This window comes from Balaenoptera physalus, assembly GCF_965194825.1.
Source record: "Balaenoptera physalus genome assembly, chromosome: 13".
Classification (NCBI taxonomy): domain Eukaryota; kingdom Metazoa; phylum Chordata; class Mammalia; order Artiodactyla; family Balaenopteridae; genus Balaenoptera; species Balaenoptera physalus.
This window is the reverse complement of record NC_138892.1, coordinates 12,265,574-12,287,410: the sequence shown is the minus strand read 5'-3', so window position 1 is coordinate 12,287,410 and position 21,837 is coordinate 12,265,574. Positions and strand designations below refer to the sequence as shown.

At 38.5% G+C, this 21,837-nt stretch overlaps 2 protein-coding genes across 30 annotated transcripts in view; one reads left to right on the top strand and one right to left on the bottom strand.

Annotated features, from left to right (window-relative positions):
- The window catches only part of RBFOX2 (RNA binding fox-1 homolog 2), a 264,208-nt gene that overhangs the window by 105,370 nt on the left and 137,001 nt on the right, over window positions 1–21,837 (bottom strand). The window lies entirely within an intron of this gene.
- Window positions 1–21,837, top strand: part of LOC309641106 (apolipoprotein L6-like) — a 274,531-nt gene that overhangs the window by 152,006 nt on the left and 100,688 nt on the right. The window lies entirely within an intron of this gene.

Sequence of the window (21,837 nt, the reverse complement as noted above, 5' to 3'; positions counted from 1 at the left end):
ATAAATGCTCAGTAAGAGAGACACACCATTTATAACTATCATTCCTAAGAAATCCCCTACTTGGGGCAAACATTCAAAAGTTCAAAATGATAAATAATTCTAAATTAGTTTCAGGGACTCTGATCTCCCTAATCTTGGAGAGCCAGTAATATTATAACAGGTTTTAGTAAGATTAACCCATGAGGATTATTTGCATTTGTAAGAGTCTAACTCTTACCATGCCCACTCCACCCCCAGGGCAATTTTTCTCCTTTTATGGTCATCGCAATTTATTTTAGTATTGTTCAGGAGAAATTGTCTTTTAAGAGTCAGAATGGCCTTATTAGTACATTTAAGATCGATCTCTTGGTTAAGCATTTACCTTAAATCGGTTCTGGGAGATTAGGCGGACCACTACAATGTACTAGATTATCTTCAGATTGTTGGTACTGATTCTAAGTGTATTACACATGAGGGGCAACAATAAATCAGTTCAGTATAATTTTAAAAAATTATTGATCTATTATACACAAGGTACTGTGCTGAGCACTGGAGGAATGAACAGGCACAGTTCTGTTGTCAAGGAATTTGCAGTTTATGGGAGAATAGATCAGTACACAGGTAAAACCAAAAGGCAAGACAATGTTACAGTCCAAAATTAAACACTGTGGGCAACTTCTCACACAGGAAGTAACATTTTTAAAAAGCTGCTCTTAATGAACCCTTCCATAGTGTCACTCTCTCACCACTAAAACTATGAGACGCTGCTGTGTCAATTCTTAACAGAGATTGAGCCTTATAAAATTTTTGATCTGATACCTTAAGGGCCTATAATATACATTCTACTTGTCCCCTATACAGTTATTAAAATGGTAATAAAGAAATAACAATAGGGATGTTTCTGTGATAAAAACTTATACTAAATTTTCCCTTCTAATGAAATCATTCTCCAATCCTTCTTCCTCCCACCCAGAGGTGGGTACGCTCTGCCCTCCCACCTTCCCTCTACTTCATTTCATGTCCAGCAGTACAGCGGTACTGGCCACACACATACTTATAAACTAGCATCTGAATCACTATTACATCTTCTTGATATGATTGATACCAAGATTCTCTTGATATAAAGGCTGGGAAATAATGATACTTATAAATCATACAGGGCCGTGAGGCTGACAAACTTAACCTTCATGAGTTAACTCAGTTCAATATCTGATTAATTAATCACAGAAGACGGAATTTTCCCAAATTGTGTTGTATTTAAGATGATAGACTGTAACTCAAATTCTAGAACAACTGTTCTAAGTTCAGCCTGAAAGTGGTCCCCAGATATGTTATTGAGGGTCTCATCAATCTCTGGAGCTTTAAATTCTTCTTGAGGATAGATCTATACATACATGGTGAAAAGATGTGACTGATACATTATTAAGTGAAAAAAATTATACTGTTGAATAATGGTTAGGATGTAATTTCATATTTGTAAATGCACATATATGTCTGTGTGTATGTTAATCAATAAATTATATATGTAATTTATAAGCTTTATGTGTCTCACATGTAAGTTACATATGTTATATATTTATACACACACATATATAACTTACTGGTTGACATGCACACCAATATATGCCATATATAGTACATATTTATACACACACACATTGACACACATACATATTATAGGCATAAGACAAAACCAACACCTCCAGGGGGTGGGATAGTGGTTTTCATTTATTTCTTTAGAGATAAACTTCTAATTTGTCAAATACATTTAAATTAGCATTCACTGTTCCTATAACTTATCTTCTTATAAGTTGAAGGGAATCAAAACAGATTTTACGGGCTTCCCTGGTGGCGCAGTGGTTGAGAATCTGCCTGCCAATGCAGGGGACACGGGTTCGAGCCCTGGTCTGGGAAGATCCCACATGCCGCGGAGCAACTAGGCCCGTGAGCCACAACTACTAAGCCTGCGCGTCTGGAGCCTGTGCTCCGCAACGAGAGAGGCTGCGATAGTGAGAGGCCCGCGGACCACGATGAAGAGTGGCCCCCACTTGCCACAACTAGAGAAAGCCCTCGCACAGAAACGAAGACCCAACATAGCCAAAAATAAATAAATTAATTAAAAAAACAAAAACAAAAAAAACCCAGATTTTACTTTGAATACCAGTATTTTAAAAATCAGTAATACTCTCTCAGCCTCTATATTATCACATTTGCTTTACCTAACATGATGGCATAAATATAAATTCATTTAATACTGGAGGATTTAGACGATAAGCAATTAGTACCCAGGTCTAGTTTAAATAATAAGCCCTTCAGAAAAATGGCAAAATAATTCAATAAGTGAGTTATAACTCCCTGTACTTCTTTTTGTCTTTTACTTAGCTCTTTCTGTAAAATTTTTTAATTGTTATAATTTAAGACCAGTAGTTTAGTGAAACTAAAATTCTAAAAAACATTTATAGAAAGAAAGACGAACCTTTCACCCAAAAGACAGCATACTACAAAAGATCAAATTACAAATGTTACAAATTACAAATGTTAGGGTCTCCTTTTCTGACATACAGTCTTTCTGCAGACTATTGTAGCCTTACTTACCAACAGAGATTCTACGCATGGGTCAGAAGTTCCACATCGTTTCAATATTTTTTCCCATTTTCAAAGAGATTTTAAAAATAGAAACAAAAATATGTGAACATTTTCAACACAAATTACTACTAAGTGATCCCCACCCTCAGAGGGAACAGACTAGGTATTTCCTTTAAATTTTAAATACTATTATATTCATTCAAATAAAAATTCCAGAAATAAAAAAACCAATTCTCCACAATAAGCTCAGAGTTACTTGCTGACAATTCCAAATTACACCATTTGAAAAAGTATACACTATGCAGTATTATGAATGCTTTTACAGTATTAAAATTTTTGTATATTGATCAATTAGAAACATGAATATAGAAAATGGCCCTTCATATATTTCTATATATCTCACTAGCAGAGACATTCAGACCATAAGTTTCAACACTTGGCACACCTAGAACGTGTCTGTTAAACAGAATGTAATGATATCGGAGAGAAAGAGACGTAGTGATATTTAAGAGTGAGATACCTAGAAATTATCTTGAGATTTATGAAATTTAAGTTTTGTTTATGATAAAGTAGACAGACTACCATATCAGTCTCATGCCAGAGGACACAGTTGGTGACACTGTAGTATAATTTGTACCATTTACAACCCTAGGGATCTCAAGACTTACCCAGTACTGGATAATCAGAAAATATTTGAGATTCTTCTCTTTTCTACTCTCTCATTCTTGTTTTCTTCTCTCCTTTTCTTTCCCTTCTGCCTATGCCACAATCCTACCAAGAGTGTTCAAAGATACTAGTTAGGCTTCGGGATAGAATGCTTTGGCAAAGATTGCAAAGACCTCTGTTCTAAGGTATAAAATTGATTTTAGTAGTAATCTGAAAAGGTTCCAAAGATGGCTGTGAACTGGGATAACACAGAAGTTCAAAAAGAGATAGAGTTTGAGACAGACAGATGAGGATGGAGGGGCTGGGATCAAGAAAGATGTATATGTAGGCAAAATAATGTAGTTAGAAATAGGTAAGACTTACATAGGGATCAGTGTGACCAGTCTACTTGACTGTGAGTGAATAGTGGCAAATGACAAGAAGAGTAGGTCTGGGTCATTGTGGAGGACCTAGGCCATCAGGCTATGTATTTCAGACCTTATCTTTAAAGAGTTTGAGAGGTAAACAGTGCTACAAAAATAACATTTTATGAAAATGGCCTGTGGTGGCTGCAGGAAGAATGGAAAAGGGAACAATCAGAAGGTGGGGAGGCCAATTAGGGGCTACTGTTTGGTTTCTTTCTTTCTTTTTTTTTAAATTTTTTTGAGTGCGCCGCGTGGCATGTGGGGTCTTAGTTCCCCGAACAGGGATCGAACCCGTGCCCCTGCAGTGGAAGCACTGGAAGCGTGGAGTCTTAACCACTGGACCACCAGGGAAGTCCCAGGGGCTACCGTTATAAACAGTCTACAGATTATTAATGCAAAACCCACAAGTTAACAGTAGAAATAAAGAAGGAATAGATGTAGGAGACATTACAAGGACAGCATTCACAGGAACTGGAGACTGTTCAGAAAAAGGGTATAAGGGCAAAGGAAATTAAATATAACACTGAGGTTCTAAGTCTAGTTGACTGGCCAAATAAGGGTAACACTGCTAAAAGAGAGACGTCAGAAGCATGAACTGGTTTGAAGTTGTGGCAGGTCCAATAGAAAATGTCTAACAAGTACTCAGAGTTGTAGGTGGCAGCCCCGGAAGAGAGGTCAGGGTTAGAAATGAAGATCCAAGAGGAGTCTGGGAGGAACAGTAAGGCTGCAATGATTTAGTCCACAACGTGTACTGAACATCAACCACGTACTTCAAAAAAGGAAAGAGAGGGAGAAAGAGGGAGGAAGGGAAAGAGAGAGGAGGTGGGGAGGGAGAGGAGAAGGAAGGAGGGATGGAGGGAAGAGGGAAAGAGACAACAGTTGATACAAGGCAAAGAGCTGAAAATAGAACCTTAAGGAATACTCACTTCTAGAAGGCAGAAATAGCAACAAAGGATAAAAAGATTAAGCAGGATTGTGTACTATTCACAAAAGCCAGGACACAGAGGACATGTGTTACTTTCTTCTACTTTTCTTTACTATCCTCTGTCCCTAGCACTAGGGAAAGTATTTCATAAATTGATACCAGAGATGACTATATAACAATGTCAAGTAGAGATACAGAAAGGTTAAAGAGAATGAGAATTTAGAAAAGATGATTGAATTTAGCAAGTAGGAGACCAAGAGAAGTTTTGAGAGAGAGCTGTTTCAGTAATATCAGTAAAAAGATGGCAGTAAAATTGATAAATTCATGATCAGAATGAAAAATAGACACAATGCCTACTTTAATAAAACTTTCTACCTTGGGCTACTTCTTGGTCTTCCAAGTGGCAAGTAAATGCAAAAATAATTATTGATACATTCAACTACCCACTGCTGCCTCTATCAAGGTGGACTTTTGTTTTGTTTTTTGCTTCTGTGTCTTTGATTATATTGTTTTCTTACCCATTTCAAAGTGTTCACATCTGAAAATGGACCCCTTCAAGGCCTACCTTAAAGGCTATCTGCCCCATTAAGCTCCCCCTGATTACTTCCAGCCAGAAATAATTTCTCTTTTGTCTGAACTTCAAGATGCTTTATCTGTAGCTGGTTTATAGCACTTACCACTCTCTATGCATTTTTAGGCATACTTTTTTAATTGGATGATTTCGTTAGGGGTAGGACGTGTCAGTTCATCTTGGTATTTCTCTCAAAGAATTAAGCCAGTACCTTTTACACAGATATGCCCATCAGTATATGAAAGGGAGGGTCTGCATTTTATTACTTGAAAATACAAATCAGAGGTAAATGAATTAATCACCATGCACAGAGCATCTCTTATTTGTTCATTAGTTAACCTTCATTCATTCAACCAAGATGCCTCTAGCACTGTATGAAGTCCTAGGAATAGAAAAAGCTCTCAAAGAGCTGACAATAGGGGAGAGAAAGCAGAAAATAGTAAGTACCAAAACACCATGTGATAAATGCCATACCTATCACAACATGGCTTGGGAGAAAAATAAAGAGGCAACTGCTGCTGCAGCCACCACTGCTGCCATCTAATTTCTGAGGGTGGAGGAGCCCAGGAACAGCTCACAAGCAGTTAATGCTGGAAATGAATTGTGGAAAGCTAGTAAGAGTTTTCCAGATGGATTGGGGTCGATGGTAGGGAGCTTTGAGGCAGTGGGACAGCATTCCAAATGCACAAACCAGCATGGCATAAGCAAAGCCATACTTAGGGTGCTTACAGAAAGGCAGGCGGGTAAATATATGCAACAAAGTCAAACGCCTGTTCAAAAATATTCATATAAGACTTCCACTGGTTCTAAGGTACTGTGAGAATTGTTGAATTTTCTACACCAGTGGAAATGCTTTAAATTATATCTGCCAGAGAAGAGCAAATCACGGTGAAGTACAGAAACACTCCTTTGTGTGACACATGGTACAAAAGGAAGTATGCGTAATAACAGGGGTGCCATGCTATGGCTGAAATGTATTCTTCTATTTGGAGTGACAGACATGGCATGCAGTCTCTGAGGCCAGGAGTTAGCATTTTTGTTAGAAGTGTCTTTCATTACGCTTTCATTCTAAATCAGTATTACTAAGGTAAAATGTATCCATAAATCATAAGACAACAGACATTCACTTTAAATCTTCAAAGACAGATAGTACATAAAAGATAAGGGTAAAGGTATAACCTTTACATACAGAAAATAACTGTAAATATTCTCATACTGTTAGAGAAATATGTCTACAAATGATTCCACATAATTACCTTATATAATAGAGACTTTTACCCTCCACAGAAAGTTTCATCTCAACTAACTCATAATATCTCTGTGGTAGATTACAAAAATGGTCACAATATTTCACAGCCTCCCATCAAGAGGTGAAATTTTCTGTACACTTCTTGAATTTGGTCTTAGCTTTGTGCCTTGCATTGGCCATTGGGATATCAGCAAACGTGACACAAGCAGAGGCCTGACAGGTGCTTGTCCACAGGGATTGGCCCTCCCCTGCTCCTCTCCGGAACCCTGAGCCAACCACGTGAAGAACTGTGGAGGGTAAGAAGCCAAGCGGAAGAGGGATGAGCTGCCCCAGTTGCGCCTCCCACCAGTTAGTTAGCTGCCAACGGCCAGACCTGAAAGTGAGGTCGTCCTAGACCACTCGGGCCCAGCCGCCCCGTACTAGGAGACTCACCCAAATTCCTGACCCATAGAACTGTAAGCAAATAAATGATTAACATTGTTTTAAGCCATTATTAAGTTTTGGGGAGGTTTGTTATGCCGCAAAACCTAACAGACACAATCTCATTGCATAACATTAAACGGTATATCTTAATATTGGTACCAACACCACACTATCTTAATTATTGGAGCTTGAAATCTGGCTGTGTTAGTCCTCCAGCTTCGTTTATCTTTTTCAAAGTTGTTTTGGCTCTTCTAGGTCCTTGGCATTTCCACATGAATTTTAGAATCAGCTTATTAATTTCTATAAAAATCTTGCTTGTATTTTGATCGGGATGACACTGAATCTACAGATCAGTTTGGAGAGAATTACTATCCTAAGAATATCGAGTCTTCCAGCCCATGAACATAGTATTTTTCTCCACTTCATTCCACTATTCAAAAATAGGTTTTTGAAGATTACGACTGTCTTTTTTCTAGTATGTGCTAAAAGCAAATGCTATTATCTGAGGTATAGCATACCTCATTACCACTCTTCTGAAGTCTACTGAATCCCCTAATACTCACATTCCTATAAGACAGTGCGGTATTGGTGTCAAGATAGAAAAATAGATCAATGCAACAGAATAGAAGATCCAAAAATAGATCCACAGGTGCAAAGGCAACTCAGTGGAGAAAGAAAAGTCCTTTCAACAAATGGTACCAGAACAACTGGATATCCACATGCAACAAAAATGAACCTAGATCCATAATTTATGCCATATACAAAATTTAACTCAAAATGAACCACAGACCTAAAAATGTAAAACATGAAACTATAAAGATTCAAACAGAAAACCTCTGCGACCTTGGATTAGGCCAAGATTTCTAAGATATGATACCAAAACACGATTCATAAAAGAGCAAATTAATAAATTGGACTTCATTAAAAGCTCTGCTCTTCAAAGGACACTGTGAGGAAAATAAAGACAAGCCGTAACTGACAGAAAACATTTGCAAAGCATATATCTGGTAAAGGATATCCAGAATATATAAGAACTCTCCAAAGCTCAACCATAAGAAAACATGTAATCCATTTTTTTTAAAAATAGGCAAAAGATTTGGACACTTGAACAAAGAATATACAGGGATGCTAAATAGACCCTTGAAAAGATGCTCAATATCACTACTTATTAGGAAATTAAAACCACAACAATACCACTACCTGCCTATTAGAACGACTAAAATGAAAAAGACTGCAATACCAAGTGCTGACAAGGCTATGGAGGAACAGAAAGTCTCAAATACTGCTGGCAGGAATGTAAAATGGTACAACCAATGTGGAAACAGTTCAGCAATTTCTGAAAAAGTTAATTATACACCTACCATATGGTCCATGCATTCCATTTACCCAAGAGAAATTAAAACATATATCCATATAAAGACTTGTACATGAATACTCGTAACAGCTTTATGTGTCATGGCCTAAAACTGAAAACGTCCATGAACAGATAAATGATGAACAAATTGTGGTATATCCACACTGGACTATTACTTGGCAATAAAAATAAATGAACCACTGGTATATGAAATAACATCGATGAATCTCAAAATAACTACAATGAGCGAAAGAAGCCAGGTAAAAATGAGTATTTATTGTATGATCGATTTTTATAAAATAATAGAAAATGAAAACTAATCTATAGTGTCAGAAAGCAGACCAGTGGTTGCTTGGAAATGTGCGGGGAGTGGGTGGGAATTGGAAGGATTACAAAGGGGCACAAGAAAACTTTTGGAGATGATTAATGTATTTATTATCATGGTTGTGGTGATGATTTCATGGGTGTATACATATGTCAAAACTTAAATTAGAAGCTTTACATATTTGCAGTTTATTGTATATCAATTATACTTCAATAGAGCTGTTTTAAAATTAAATGAATTCCTGCCCTACTTACTGCAATGAACTTGCAGAGGGCTAGTTATTTTCTTTGCAGGGGGTGTGTGGACTGGTAAGGGGATGTAGGGGAAAGTCCCCAGTATGCCCTAAAACATTACAGAAAAAATCTTATCAAAAGGAAGATTATGGGTATAGCGGTATGAGATATAAGCAGAAGCAAAAAGGCAAGTTTTTCTGAAAATTATTTTGGATTAGTCTAGGTTAGACCCCTGCTACATACACTCTTAGCACTTGTACATATCCTTTCCAACTTGTCGTACATATTATTTCTGCCTCTCCCACTCCAGGAGGGCAGGCACAATAGAATCTATTTTATTCATTAAAATATTCCTAATACCCAGCAGAGTGTCGGGTATTAGGTCTGATTGGTCTACACAAGCAACACACTGTGTGATTAAGAGTCCAGGGTTCTGAAACCAAACCACTGGGACTTAAATTGTAGTTCTATCACTTCTAGCTGTGTAACTTTGGAAAAGTTATTTAACAACTCTGCCTCAGGTCCTTCATCTGGAAAAAGAATTACCTACCTCATAGGGTGGATGTGATGATTGCATCAGTTAACATATGAATGCCTGGCATATAGCAAATATATTATAGTTACTGTTATCATCATTTTCATCAGCATCATCTCTAATAATTTAAGAAGGGCATTTAAAGGAGATTCAGAATTACCTGATTTATGAAGCCAGATCAATTATCTGAGGAATAAGTGGCCTCAATAGGAAGCAGAAAGTATATAAAGAGCTACATAATTGTGTCAGAAGGAGGAAGGGGGAGCTCCTAAGCATAGGCAGTGTAGGGCAATACATTCCTCTTGAAGGAATTACTCAAAGTGAGAAGACCATGCTTGATCAAGAAGGGAATATTAGTAAGTAAAACAGCAGAGAAAGTACAAGTGATTTTTATCCCAAAGCAAATCTCCTCAAGTGCAAGGCAGGTAACATGTTCTGTCTAGTAGTACCGAAACACAATGAGAAACCGTACTCTCGTGTTCAAAACGAAAAGCTAACCAAAAGGCGAGGCCACAAAGTCTTGAACATGTAACTGCCTCTCTTCTTGGATTGTGTTCCTCACGCTCATGCCTTATAGATGAACTGTCAGGCATTACCTGACACTCATCCCTACTGGGGACAGGAACAGGGCTCTGACAGCAGCAATGCAGCAGTGTGGGAACCCTTGGGTTGGCACCAGCCCCTTGGCTTGATTCAGACCTATAATCTCTTCTGACTTTGATTTAATACAGCAATTACTGGTAATGTGGTTTGAAGGAGATAAACGCCCAGTGTAGCCAGCTGTCGCTTACTCTGCTCATGATGCAAGAACATTCTTTAATTAAAATTCTCTTTATGATAAAGGGGCTGCTTCACTGAATGTGCAGCCCTGATATGGAGCTTCCCCCCAAAGCGGATTAGAAATCACAGTTGCCCCTCCTCACTTCTGGCAAAGCATCCAGATACACAATCACTCCATCACCGACAGTGAGTTTCTTAACCCCAGATTTTTCCGATTCTTAAAATTAGATCCTGGTAACAACTTCTTTCCACTTCTCACAATCGCAATGTCAGCATTACAGTATTTCCAGTGAGGAAATACTCATTTTTGCAAAGAAGATCCTTTCGTTTCCTTTTAAGTAAATAGCAAAGTAAACATTCATAAACATATATGCATTAAAAAGACTCTGTACCCATTTCACTGAAAAATAAAGTATAGCTGAATATATCAATAGCTCTAAAGTCAGTTTTAATTCATAATGCAATGGTTTGCTATACCTTTTTTTTTTTAATTTATTTATTTATTTTTGGCTGTGTTGGGTCTTCGTTTCTGTGCGAGGGCTTTCTCTAGTTGTGGCAAGTGGGGGCCACTCTTCATCGCGGTGCGCGGGCCTCTCACTGTCATGGCCTCTCTTGTCGCGGAGCACAGGCTCCAGACGCGCAGGCTCAGTAGTTGTGGCTCACGGGCCCACTTGCTCCGCGGCATGTGGGATCCTCCCAGACCAGGGCTCAAACCCGTGTCCCCTGCATTGGCAGGCAGATTCTCAACCACTGCGCCACCAGGGAAGCCCTGTTATACCTTTTATATCTAGGAATCCTTGTAAAATTGTCATAAGTGAAATAAGCAGAGGAAGACTAACAGAGTCTACCAGGCTTGTGCCCATGTCATAAAGGCGCCACGTGCTACGAGTGTAAGGCACGGCACTGGGTACTCCAGCTGTTAGGCAGCCAACAACAACAACAGCCACCCGACAATTAGAGGGAGAGCAGTAACCACGTGGGGCCTCAAGAAGAATCATTTGGTATACAGTAGGTTACTAGTTCCTGAATCAATCAGTAACACTTTTGATACAGTTACAAAACTTCCCACCCCTAAAAGTAGAGATAAGAAAAAAAAAAATTATGGTTAGCTGGGATCTATTATTTTGATTGCCTTGTAGAGGACGGTCATTGACAATTATCTTAAAAAAAAAAAGAAAGAAAGAAACAGAGAGCACAAGGTCTACAGCAGTTATATTCTGCAAAGTGGAAGCAAGGAGATCCAAGACCAAACATGTACTTTCTTTTCCTATGGCATATGGTGCAATTTCAATGTGAAGGTCAAAACTTAAGAACTGATTTCCTATTCTACTACAAGGGGAGTGGTGTCTCAATTACAATCAATCCAACTAATATATCCTAAGAGCCTCTAAACTCAAATTATATCCCCTTTCGGAAGAGTGCCATATGCCTCCTCAGGAAATCCGAGATGAAGACTAGATTCCCTCTCAGGAGGCCTTGCCAAGACCCACTTTAATCTTAGGTGTACGAATACAGAACTAATGTCATCCTTGCAATACTAATGCACTCCGGGGAAGTATGCGTGGCTCTCTAGTTCTGTGTGAGAAAAGTGATCTTCTTTTTGAGAGAGAGGGGGCTGGTAGAGAGAGATCTCTGGAAAAACAACTATATGAATATATACAATATAGATATTTTACCCTACCCCTTGGGGAAAATGGCCTGGCATAATTAACAAGATTAAAGAGGGATTTAGGATAAATAAGATGAAAGTTAGTCTGATCTTTACAGGATTAAACTCAAAATCCTAACATGAATCCAATGATTTTTAAGATCAACACCATATAACAGGATTAAACCAAGAGCTGCTTTTGTTTTCATATTGGAAACAATCACAGTTAGCAAGTCCAGGCCTAGAGCACCACCTCAGCAGTTAAACAGTGGGGAATTCAGGCCTAAAGATAGCGGCCTTTACTCTAACTTGGCTTGCTGAGGTCCTATCTCCACAGGACCAAGATCCCTCATGTATAAATCCGAAGTCCAAAGAGCTTGGAAAACTATTTCCTTCTTTCTTCTCCCTCCCTCCGGCCCCTGCCACCAAACTTTGTGGTGGTGGAAGAGGGACTCATTTGGTGATAAAATGGGACCCAAACACCATAACTGGTGTGAATATTAAGAAACATCTAGCTGTAAATATATGAATGAGCGTGATCACTAGGTGTTGTCCATGCCCAACTAGGGGTGTTACCCTAACAGAGAGTATATGTACTGCTTTTCCTTTCTAAAATCTAAGATTCCAAATTAAAATAGATATCTGACTCCAAGGGTTTCAGATAAAGGACTGTGGAACTGTAATAACTTTGTAAATGTGTAGTTCTTTAACTTTAAAAAGGTGACCATGATATGAATAATTGCAAATTCAGGGAAACAAATTAAAACTGCTGACACAATAAGCAACAACATGCCACATAATGGCTATCAAACTGCAGCCAGTGTGTCTAAGATAGACATGCGCTGGGGGTAAATTAGAAGAGACAGAGACCCAGCTGGAACCAAATATGTTACAAACTGATAATTACATTTTAATAATGGCCAGAAAAACAGTATATTTTGAGAAAATTTTCTCAAAAGTCTAGTTCAGGGGTAAGTTTTTAAAACTTGCCATAAATCAAAGGCAAAAATAAAAGAAATTTTTTGGGGGGGTTATATACCAGAAAAGATACCATGAAGGTTCTATTCAAATAGCATAATTAGATAAATATCTATTTCCTGAAAATCTATGGAGCCCTATGACTTGTAGAATTTTAATTCCAAAAGAAAAAAAAACAAGAAAGTAACACAGAAAGTTTGGAAGATAGTACATGTACCATTTATTTCTCTTGGAACATTTATATTTATACACATGTTTCTCTTTGACAGAAATACTATCAATTAACATAAAACAAAACTAGTGACTTCTGCTTCCTGGAAGGAGTACATACCTCATCCCTATTCCTCCCACTAAGTACAATTTAAGACCCTAGACATTTTATATATTAAACAAACATAAGAAGACTCTTAAAGGTGGAGAGAAGAAAGCAAACTGGATTGGGACCTCAGAACACAGTGGTGAGTTCCCTGGGTTTCCTTTATGCCTTCTATAGCTCAAACTTGGAGCTAAAGAACCCGGGAATGCCAATGGGTTCAGACAAAAGGCTTGAACAAAAGCGTGCTCTCTGCAACCAAAGAACATGGAAAGGGCCACCCTAGCAAGACAGAAAACTTTAGACTGCTCTAGTCCAGCCATATCCGTACCTCACTCCCACCCATGGCAGCAAAGGCCAAGTGGGGAGCTGAGACTTCCACCCTCACCAGGCCATAACCAGGCATCCCAACATCCCTGCCCAAGTAATATTAGAGAAGGAGAGGCAGGGAGCCCATATATGTATCTCCACAAAACTGTAAAACTTGAAAACAAAAAACATAGAGGAAAATCTTCAGGACCTAGGGCTAAGCAAAGAGTTCTTAGACTTGACACCAGAAACATGACTCATAAAAGGAAAAACTGATAAATTCTTCTGTAAAAGAAACAAAGGAAAAGATAAGGAAAAGACAAGCCATAGGGTGGGAGAAAATATTTGCAAATATGACAAAGGACTAGCATCTAGAATACAGAAAGAACCCTCAAAACTCAACAGTAAAGAAATAAACAACCCAATGAGAACATAGGCAAAAGACACTGATACCACCAAGGAGGATATACAAATAGTAAATGAGCACATGGAAAGATGTTCAACACTAGACATTAGGGAAATGCAAATTAAAACTGTAATAAGATGCCGCTACATATCTATCAGAATAGCTTTAAAAGAAAGTGACAACATTAAATACTGGTGAGGATGTAGAAAAACTGAATAACTCATACATTGCTGGTGGGAATGTAAAACGGTACAGCCACTCTGCAAAAAACAGTTTAGCTGTTTCCTAAGAAAGTAAAGATGCAATTACCATAGGATCTAGCAATTGTACTCATGGGCATTTAGTCCAGAGAAATGTTCACATGAAAATCTATACACAAACGTTAACAGCAACTTTATTCATAATGGGCAAAAACCGGAAACAACCCAGATATCTTTCAATGTGTGAATTTCTAAACAAACTGTGATACATCCAAACCACAGAATACTACTAAGCAGTAAAAAGGAACGGATGGTTGTTACATGCAACAACCAGGATGAATCTCCAGAGAATTATGCGTAGTTTTAAAATGGAATCCCCAAAAGTCACATGCCGTATGATTCCATTTATGTAACATTCTTAAAATGACAAAATTACAGAAACGGAAAACAGATGAATGGTTGCCAAGAGTTAAGGAGAAGTAGGAGCAGGTGGGAGGTGCCTGTGGCTATAAATAAACAACTAGAAAGAATCCTTGTGGTGATGGAAACGTTCTGAATCTTGACAGTATCACCGTCAACTTGCTGGTTGCGATGCTGTACTAGAGTTTTGCAAGACGTCACCACTGCGGGAAACTGGGCAAAGGGGGTACCTGGGCTCTCTCTGTACTACTTTTTACAGCTCCATGCAAATCTACAATTATCTGAACTCTAAAATTTTAATGGAAAAAAATGTATCTGTTGCTATAAAGGACATTATTGGGACAACTGGCAAATTGGAATGTGGGCTGCAGATGAGATGATAATATCCATATTAAAAGTCCTGGTTTTGATAATGTACTCTGGTTCTATAAGAGACTGCCCTTGTTTTTAGAAAATAAGTATGGAAGTATTTGGAACTAAAGGAACATGATATATATGCATGTATACACATACCCACACATACATACAAATACATATTTAAAAAATTTATTCTCAAAATGTTCATAAAAAATATAGAAAAGAGGAAAGAACAGTAAAGCAAATGTGGCAAAATGATATGGAAAAAAACTTCGGGGGGTGTTATGGATATATTCATTACCTTGAGTGTGTCATGGGTGTTTACCTATGTCAAAATCCCATCAAAAAATATGCAGTGAATCTACAATTATCTCAAAATAAAAAGTTTAATTAAAAAATAAAACTACTTAGCCCTGAAATCAAGAATAATCTGAATACATCAACCAGCAGTTTTATATTCTGATGTCACCCAGAACACCACAAAATGATTATGCCTAATGTTTATAATTATTATATCATATGCTTCTTCCTATGGAGCTACCAAAACATTATGGACATTACAATGTATTCTTTGTGTTCACCAGACACATAGTTGCCCGCATCAGGGGACAAAAGCAGTATGCAGACACTGCCTTGTAACAGCCTTCTATTTATCACTCATGTTTCTTAAATATATTAACTAAAGTTTTTTGCTTTGGTAAGCACTATTAGAACTTAAGATGTAATATAGCACAGGGAACTGTACTCAATATTTTGTAATAACCTATAAGGGAAAAGAAGCTGAAAAAGAATACACACACACACACGGCTGAATCACTGTGCTGTACACCTGAAACTAACAACACTGTAAATCAACTATACTCCAATTAAAACAATTTAAAAAAAAAAAAAACTTAAAGAGATCTTTCTTCGGTTAATATGATTAGCTTTTTTTGCATTACCACTCTTTGAAAATTATTTTGTGAAGAAAAGTAATAAGGATTCACACCTTCCATTTGATCATTAGTTTCCAAGTTAAAATTTTTTGTTCTTTATTACCTCCAGAGTAAGTTCCCTTCAGTCACCTTAGCCAAAACAAAATATGAATATCAAATAAAAAACACACTTTTAGATATGATTATTTTACTAATGTAATATCTAACACTGTATATCACACCACTTTTTAAAAAACTATTTTTTATATTACTTATACAAACTATTAAAACTGAAGGGGAACCTGCTGTATAAAAAAATAAATAAAGGGCTTCCCTGGTGGTGCAGTGGTTAAGAATCCGCCTGCCGATGCAGGGGACACGGGTTCGAGCCCTGGTCTGGGAAGATCCCACATGCCGTGGAGCAACTAAGCCTGTGCACCACAATTACTGAGCCTGTGCTCTAGAGCCCACGAGCCACAACTACTGAGCCTGTGTGCCACAACTACTGAAGCCCGTGCGCCTAGAGCCTGTGCTCTGCAACAAGAGAAGCCACCGCAATGAGAAGTCTACACACCGCAACGAAGAGTAGCCCCCGCTTGCCACAACTAGAGAAAGCCCGCGTGTAGCAATGAAGACCCAATGCAGCCAAAAACAAATAAGTTTATTAAAAAATTTTAAAAATAAATAAATAAATAAATTAAATTAAATTAAAAAAATTTTAAAAAAAGAAAACCAATTTAGAAAAAATAAAATAAAATAAAATAAAAATACTTCCACTGACTGCATGTATTTAAAAAAAAAAACTGAAGGGAAGGAAGGAAGAAGGAAGAAGACAGAAGATCTGTTCAAATCAATTAAGGATCAATATGTAGAATCTTTCTAGAAAGTCTGGGTTAATACTACAGTACTCAGTGCTTCCCACTTAAGACAACAACGGGAAAGGATCTATCACAGTATCACAGATACTTTGAAATCACCTTTTAAAACTAAGGTAGCGGGAACATGGTGGTGCAGTGGTTAAGAATCCGCCTGCCAGTGGAGGGAACACGGGTTCAAGCCCTGATCTGGGAAGATCCCACGTGTCGCGGAGCAACTAAGCCCATGCGCCATAACTATTGAGCCTGTGCTCTAGAGCCCACGAGCCACAGCTACTGAGCCCGCATGCCACAACTACTGAAGCCCACGTGCCTAGAGCCCGTGCTCTGCAACAAGAGAAGCCACCGCGATGGGAAGCTCACGCACCGCAATGAAGAGTAGTGCCGGCTGGCCACAACTAGAGAAAGCCCGCGCACAGCAATGAAGACGCAACGCAGCCAAAAATAAATAAATAAATAAATTTTAAAAAACAAAAAACTAAGATAGCATCCATAAGACTCCCAAAAAATAATATCCAGAAGTATGATATTATTTACTACCCAAATCAAAAGAATCTAGGAAAATCGATCCCTAAGTTCTAAAATATTTGTGAGGGCAGGAAGGAATAACTGTTTTATTTGCTGTCTCCTTCCTTTCATTCCAGCCAGAATGTCTCACTCCACACTCTGCCAAGCTTTAGACTAATGAGTATAGGAACTCATTCCTACTTTCACCAAAAACATATAAAAGTAGTTCTTTGATGAGGCGATCGTTAGACTGATTGAGCATCCAAATCAAGGCTGCTGCGTATTCCCAGCACTGACAGAGTGCTTGGCCCACAGTAGGTGTGCACAACGTATTTGCTGAATAAAAAAAAAGTAAATTATGTCCAAAACCTGTTTACTAAAGAGGCCTTGAATCCCTAGTGCTCAGGTACCTTACTCAAGAGTTGAATCTCCAAAATACTGCCTGGGCCATTTGCCTCAGCATGAAAATTCACCTGCCTCAGCTAGTATCCTTGATTCTAGACTTCGGCACATGGATCTTCTATACCACCTGACTTTTCAGTTCTTATTCAGCCCCAGTGAGTAAGCCCACTATGGCTCTGGTTTTCCTACACATATAGGACCTCACTCTAAATCTATCACCTTGATCCAGCCTGCTCTTTCCACCTTAAATATAAGCTGCCATATACAGAAATATTCAATTTCACATTACGTGACTTGGAGCAATCCTGCATGTGTGGCTTTTCGGTATCCTACAATTTAGTTTGCTAGCAGTAACTCTTTATGATGTATTCTTTTATACAACAGGATAAATGCCTTATTCAGTGTCACAGTGAATGACAAAGCCTGACTGCAGTTGATTTTCCAGGATCTTATGTCCAGCATATCTCATATTTCAGCTGTAATCAATTACCTTCATTTTTTTTTTAAAAAAAACTACTAAATAGACATGAAAAGAAATTAAATTCTTTAAAATCCAGATTCTATTATTGTCTGGCACAAGAGTACAGGTCTAATGCACACATACATTTTTACGCTGAATTTAATCCCTTCTTCATCCACGTGCCAGCAACGTTAATCATCTTACAGCCTCCAAATACTTCCTGTGGCACCAAGTTCACTATATTTTGGCTAAGTCTGGGCGGTAGCAGCTGACAGAAGAGTTAATGTATTCTTAATATGGTTGGGCTTCACAGAGCCCATGATCCTCTAAAAACTGTGTGCAAAATGTTATAAAAATGTACATTGTTCTGGGGACTTGGTCCATAGCTTTCATTTGATTCTCAGAAGTTCAAAACCAAAAATAAAGATTAAGAACCAAAAGCCCAGAAAAATTAACATGGTTTTGTGATAATGCCTTCTTTAAAAAGCTGTTCCATTCAAACACTCCTATTCTTCCTTGGTGAACAACTAATATTTCTAATTTAGGTATTTTCCCCAAGCTCACTTCCTAATCCTACCTCTCTGATGTTTCCCTTTGATTAAACGGCCTTTACTTTCATTTCTAACCCTCAACTCCTTTACAAAAACCCCAAACTCCTTCTCTTCTAAGGGCTAGGCCAGAGACCTAAATACTAGCCCCACTGTAATTCTTTCAAGTCAGGGACCAACTGACAAGAAACATTCCAGCTCCAACATTCCAACTGTCTTACTAAGGGGCTAAAGCAGTAAGAGAGATCTTTGGGGGGGTGTGTGTGTGTGTGTGCGTGTGTGCGTGTGTGTGTGTGTGTGTGTGTGTGTGTGTGTGTGTGTTTTGTTTTCTATTAAACAGTTGTTTAAGCCAATCTGGCTTCAAATCCTCAAAGGAAAATTTGGGGTCAAGAATCTATTGCCCCTTTTTGGTCATGCCTGAATTCTCCTCAAGTCATCCCACATCTTTTGGTGTAAACCAGCTATACTGACACACTGTACTGCAGACTTACCAAAGTGGAAATTCTTTTAGTCACTCTGGGAAAATTAAGAGATTCTACACAAGTGTTTCTTACTCACTTTAAAAACCCCTGTACTACAATATTTATTCACCATTATCTTCTGAATCCTCCTCTATCAGCCCAGAAGAGTGCACACAGCCTTACTTTCATGAAATGTTCTTTACAACTTAGAGGTTTAAATGTTCTTTTTTGAACTGTATAGTCTCTCTCACCCCAGCCCTGAGATTCTGCTCTATACCGCCTTCTAATTTCTGCCTGAGATCATGGCTCTAAACATACAGAATGTAAATATGGACTTTTGTGGCAAGGTCCCTTCAAAAGGTTCAAAATAGTAACCTCTATGCAAAAGGATAAGGATAACAGAAGAGGGCTTTTCAACAACTTCTGTGTCTTAAGAGAAACAGTAAAGTTGAATAAAAAGACAACAGGAGTTTCTGGCTGAGAACTGTCATATGTGAGAATCAATGAAATAACACAGAACTGTACTGAAAATATCTGGATCACATTATGAACATCCACTGCATTACAGAGAATATGCAGACAGTGCAGGAGACTTGGCTGGATTTATACAGAACATACACTTTTCTGGATAAATGGCTGATAAAAGCAGGTCTCAATTTCCTCTCAAAATAGTAGGGTATGTTTTGTTTTTAGGTACTGACTTCCAGTTATTTGAACTTTCAGGATTTGTTTGGAGGCAACAAGAGTTTAATGAACTATACTCTTTTGACCTCTTATTCAGAGATGTGTAAAGAAACATGACTTAGTCTACCTACCAATGCAACGAGGGACATGGCCATAGAGAATGTGAACAAGAAAACAACTCACTGGGGCTCTCCATGTATTCTGGATTGCCTTTATTACCTTTTAAACAGATCTTATTCCACATTACAGTCGGCACCACTTCGCCTCTCCACTTGCTTCTCTTGCTTCCATTTAGTCCCAGAGTTTGAAACTGTGCATTTAAAAGGTTTACTCCTGGTGCTCTTACTTTTTCACGCCACTTGGCTCCCACTCAGCAGCATCCTGGGGGAGTTGGTATGTTGCTCCCTCCCTGGAAAGCTATTCTAAAAGGTCACTATTTTCATTTGTGTTAATTGCCTGCGGAGATAAGATGAAGGGAAACTGAACTTTGGCGGTGCATAAACATATTTCAAGACCCACGCTCTGAAATATAACTGGGTTTCCCTAAGTAATGTGTGTTGTATGGGTGGAGGAGAGGGGGACAAAAGAGATGTGAAGGTAAGAGAAAGGAAGACAAAACAGTTGGAAGCTGTGAAGGCCCAGGGCAGAAGGAAAGGAGTTCTGAACAACAGTTAAGAGGGCTTCAGAGTGAGGGTAACATCAACAGGCAACAATGGAAATACAGGGAAATGCTGAGTCCTGGGGGCAAGGAATTATTTAATGGAAATAAAGCAGTAAAAATGGGGAAAAGACTGATATCCTACAGAAAGAGGTCAAGATCCAAACGATTAAGCCTTCTGGCTATATCAAACTAGCCTAATCAGAGCTGTTCTCATTCAAGGGGTGCAGTGAGAAAGGATGGGCCAAATCTCACTTTTCCTAGTCACATGAGAAGGAATACCATCAAACTCAAAGCAAGAAAAAGGGAATCAGGATCCAATAAGTTTAAAAAAGCACTGGTTAGGGGAGTCCTTTGTAAACTGAACTGGGGTTCAGTGTTGGGCTCAGGCCCCAAGAAAAATTAGAGCATCATCATGTACCAGAACAAAAAGACCAGGCGAGGAGGCAAGCCAATCTGATAAGGGTCATGTTTAACCCCTGGCACATGGGTAATGAGGCATCAGATTATTTAAAGCCTGTGCTGAGTAGTGGGAAAGTAGCTCCTTAATATAAGGTCAGGCTAAACTCTCTAACTTAGAGTAGAGACCTGAACTTGCAAGCTTTCTGTGGCCATGGCTGGGCAGGGCAGGGCAAGGGCAGGCAGAGACCGACAATTCTAAGCAAGATGGTATGCCAGAGTCCAAGTCAGTTCAACAACTACCACCGAGTATCTGATATACATTCAGCCCTGAGCTAAGTGCTGGGACACAGAGAATTCACCTCCGACTTTAAAGAGTTCACAGGAAAAACCAGAGTGGCCTGTCTGTGACCACTTAACACAGGGTTGCTGTTAGGATTCAATGTGTTAATGACTGTAAAATGTTTAGTCGAAAGCCTGGCAAGTAGGAGGGAGGCATTCAAAAATCAGTAGCTGTTGATCAGTATCCTTATAATTATAATCACCATTATTATCACAATACCTACCACCGTGTTGTAGTTAACAGATTTTTTTAATTCTAGAAGAAACAGCTTTAAAATGTGCAGAATTTGTTTCGGAATGATTTGTTTCTTCAGACTGCCCATCAGACTAAGGATTTATATTACAACTAGGGTAAGACCTCTCTCCACTCATGATCTAGTTCTTATAATAGTCCAGGTGACAATGTTTCTGGCAAACTTTCTCCATCTGTCATGGGAATGTCAGCAGCAACGCAGTCTTGCACCCATGTTACCCACATTTTTTTGCATCCTGTGAAGCTGACTTCATAGTTTGTTGCTAATACTCACAAAAGGAGAAAAGCCACTGAGACTGTAGAACAACTACTTCCTTTTGTCACAGAACAAAAGGGAGAGACTGGAAGGGATAGCACAGGTCTCTCCTTCCCTCAAGAGTGAAAATTCCATCACTGTCATCATGGTCAATTCGTACTAACTGATCCCCCACAAGGAAGTAGATGCTTTACTAAAAGCATACATGAAAAACAATATCCCTAGCCTCCCTCGGGCTAAATTCTAAGAAAAATGCTGCGAGCAAACTATAGGAAAACAACCCAAATATGTTCTGAAGTGACTAAAAAGCAATTTAATTTAGAGTCAATCTAGTGTAGAGGTTTGCAATATGTTTAACAGAAAGAAATATGACATTCCATCTACTTGCTAAATCCTTAAAGAGTTATTAAATATAGT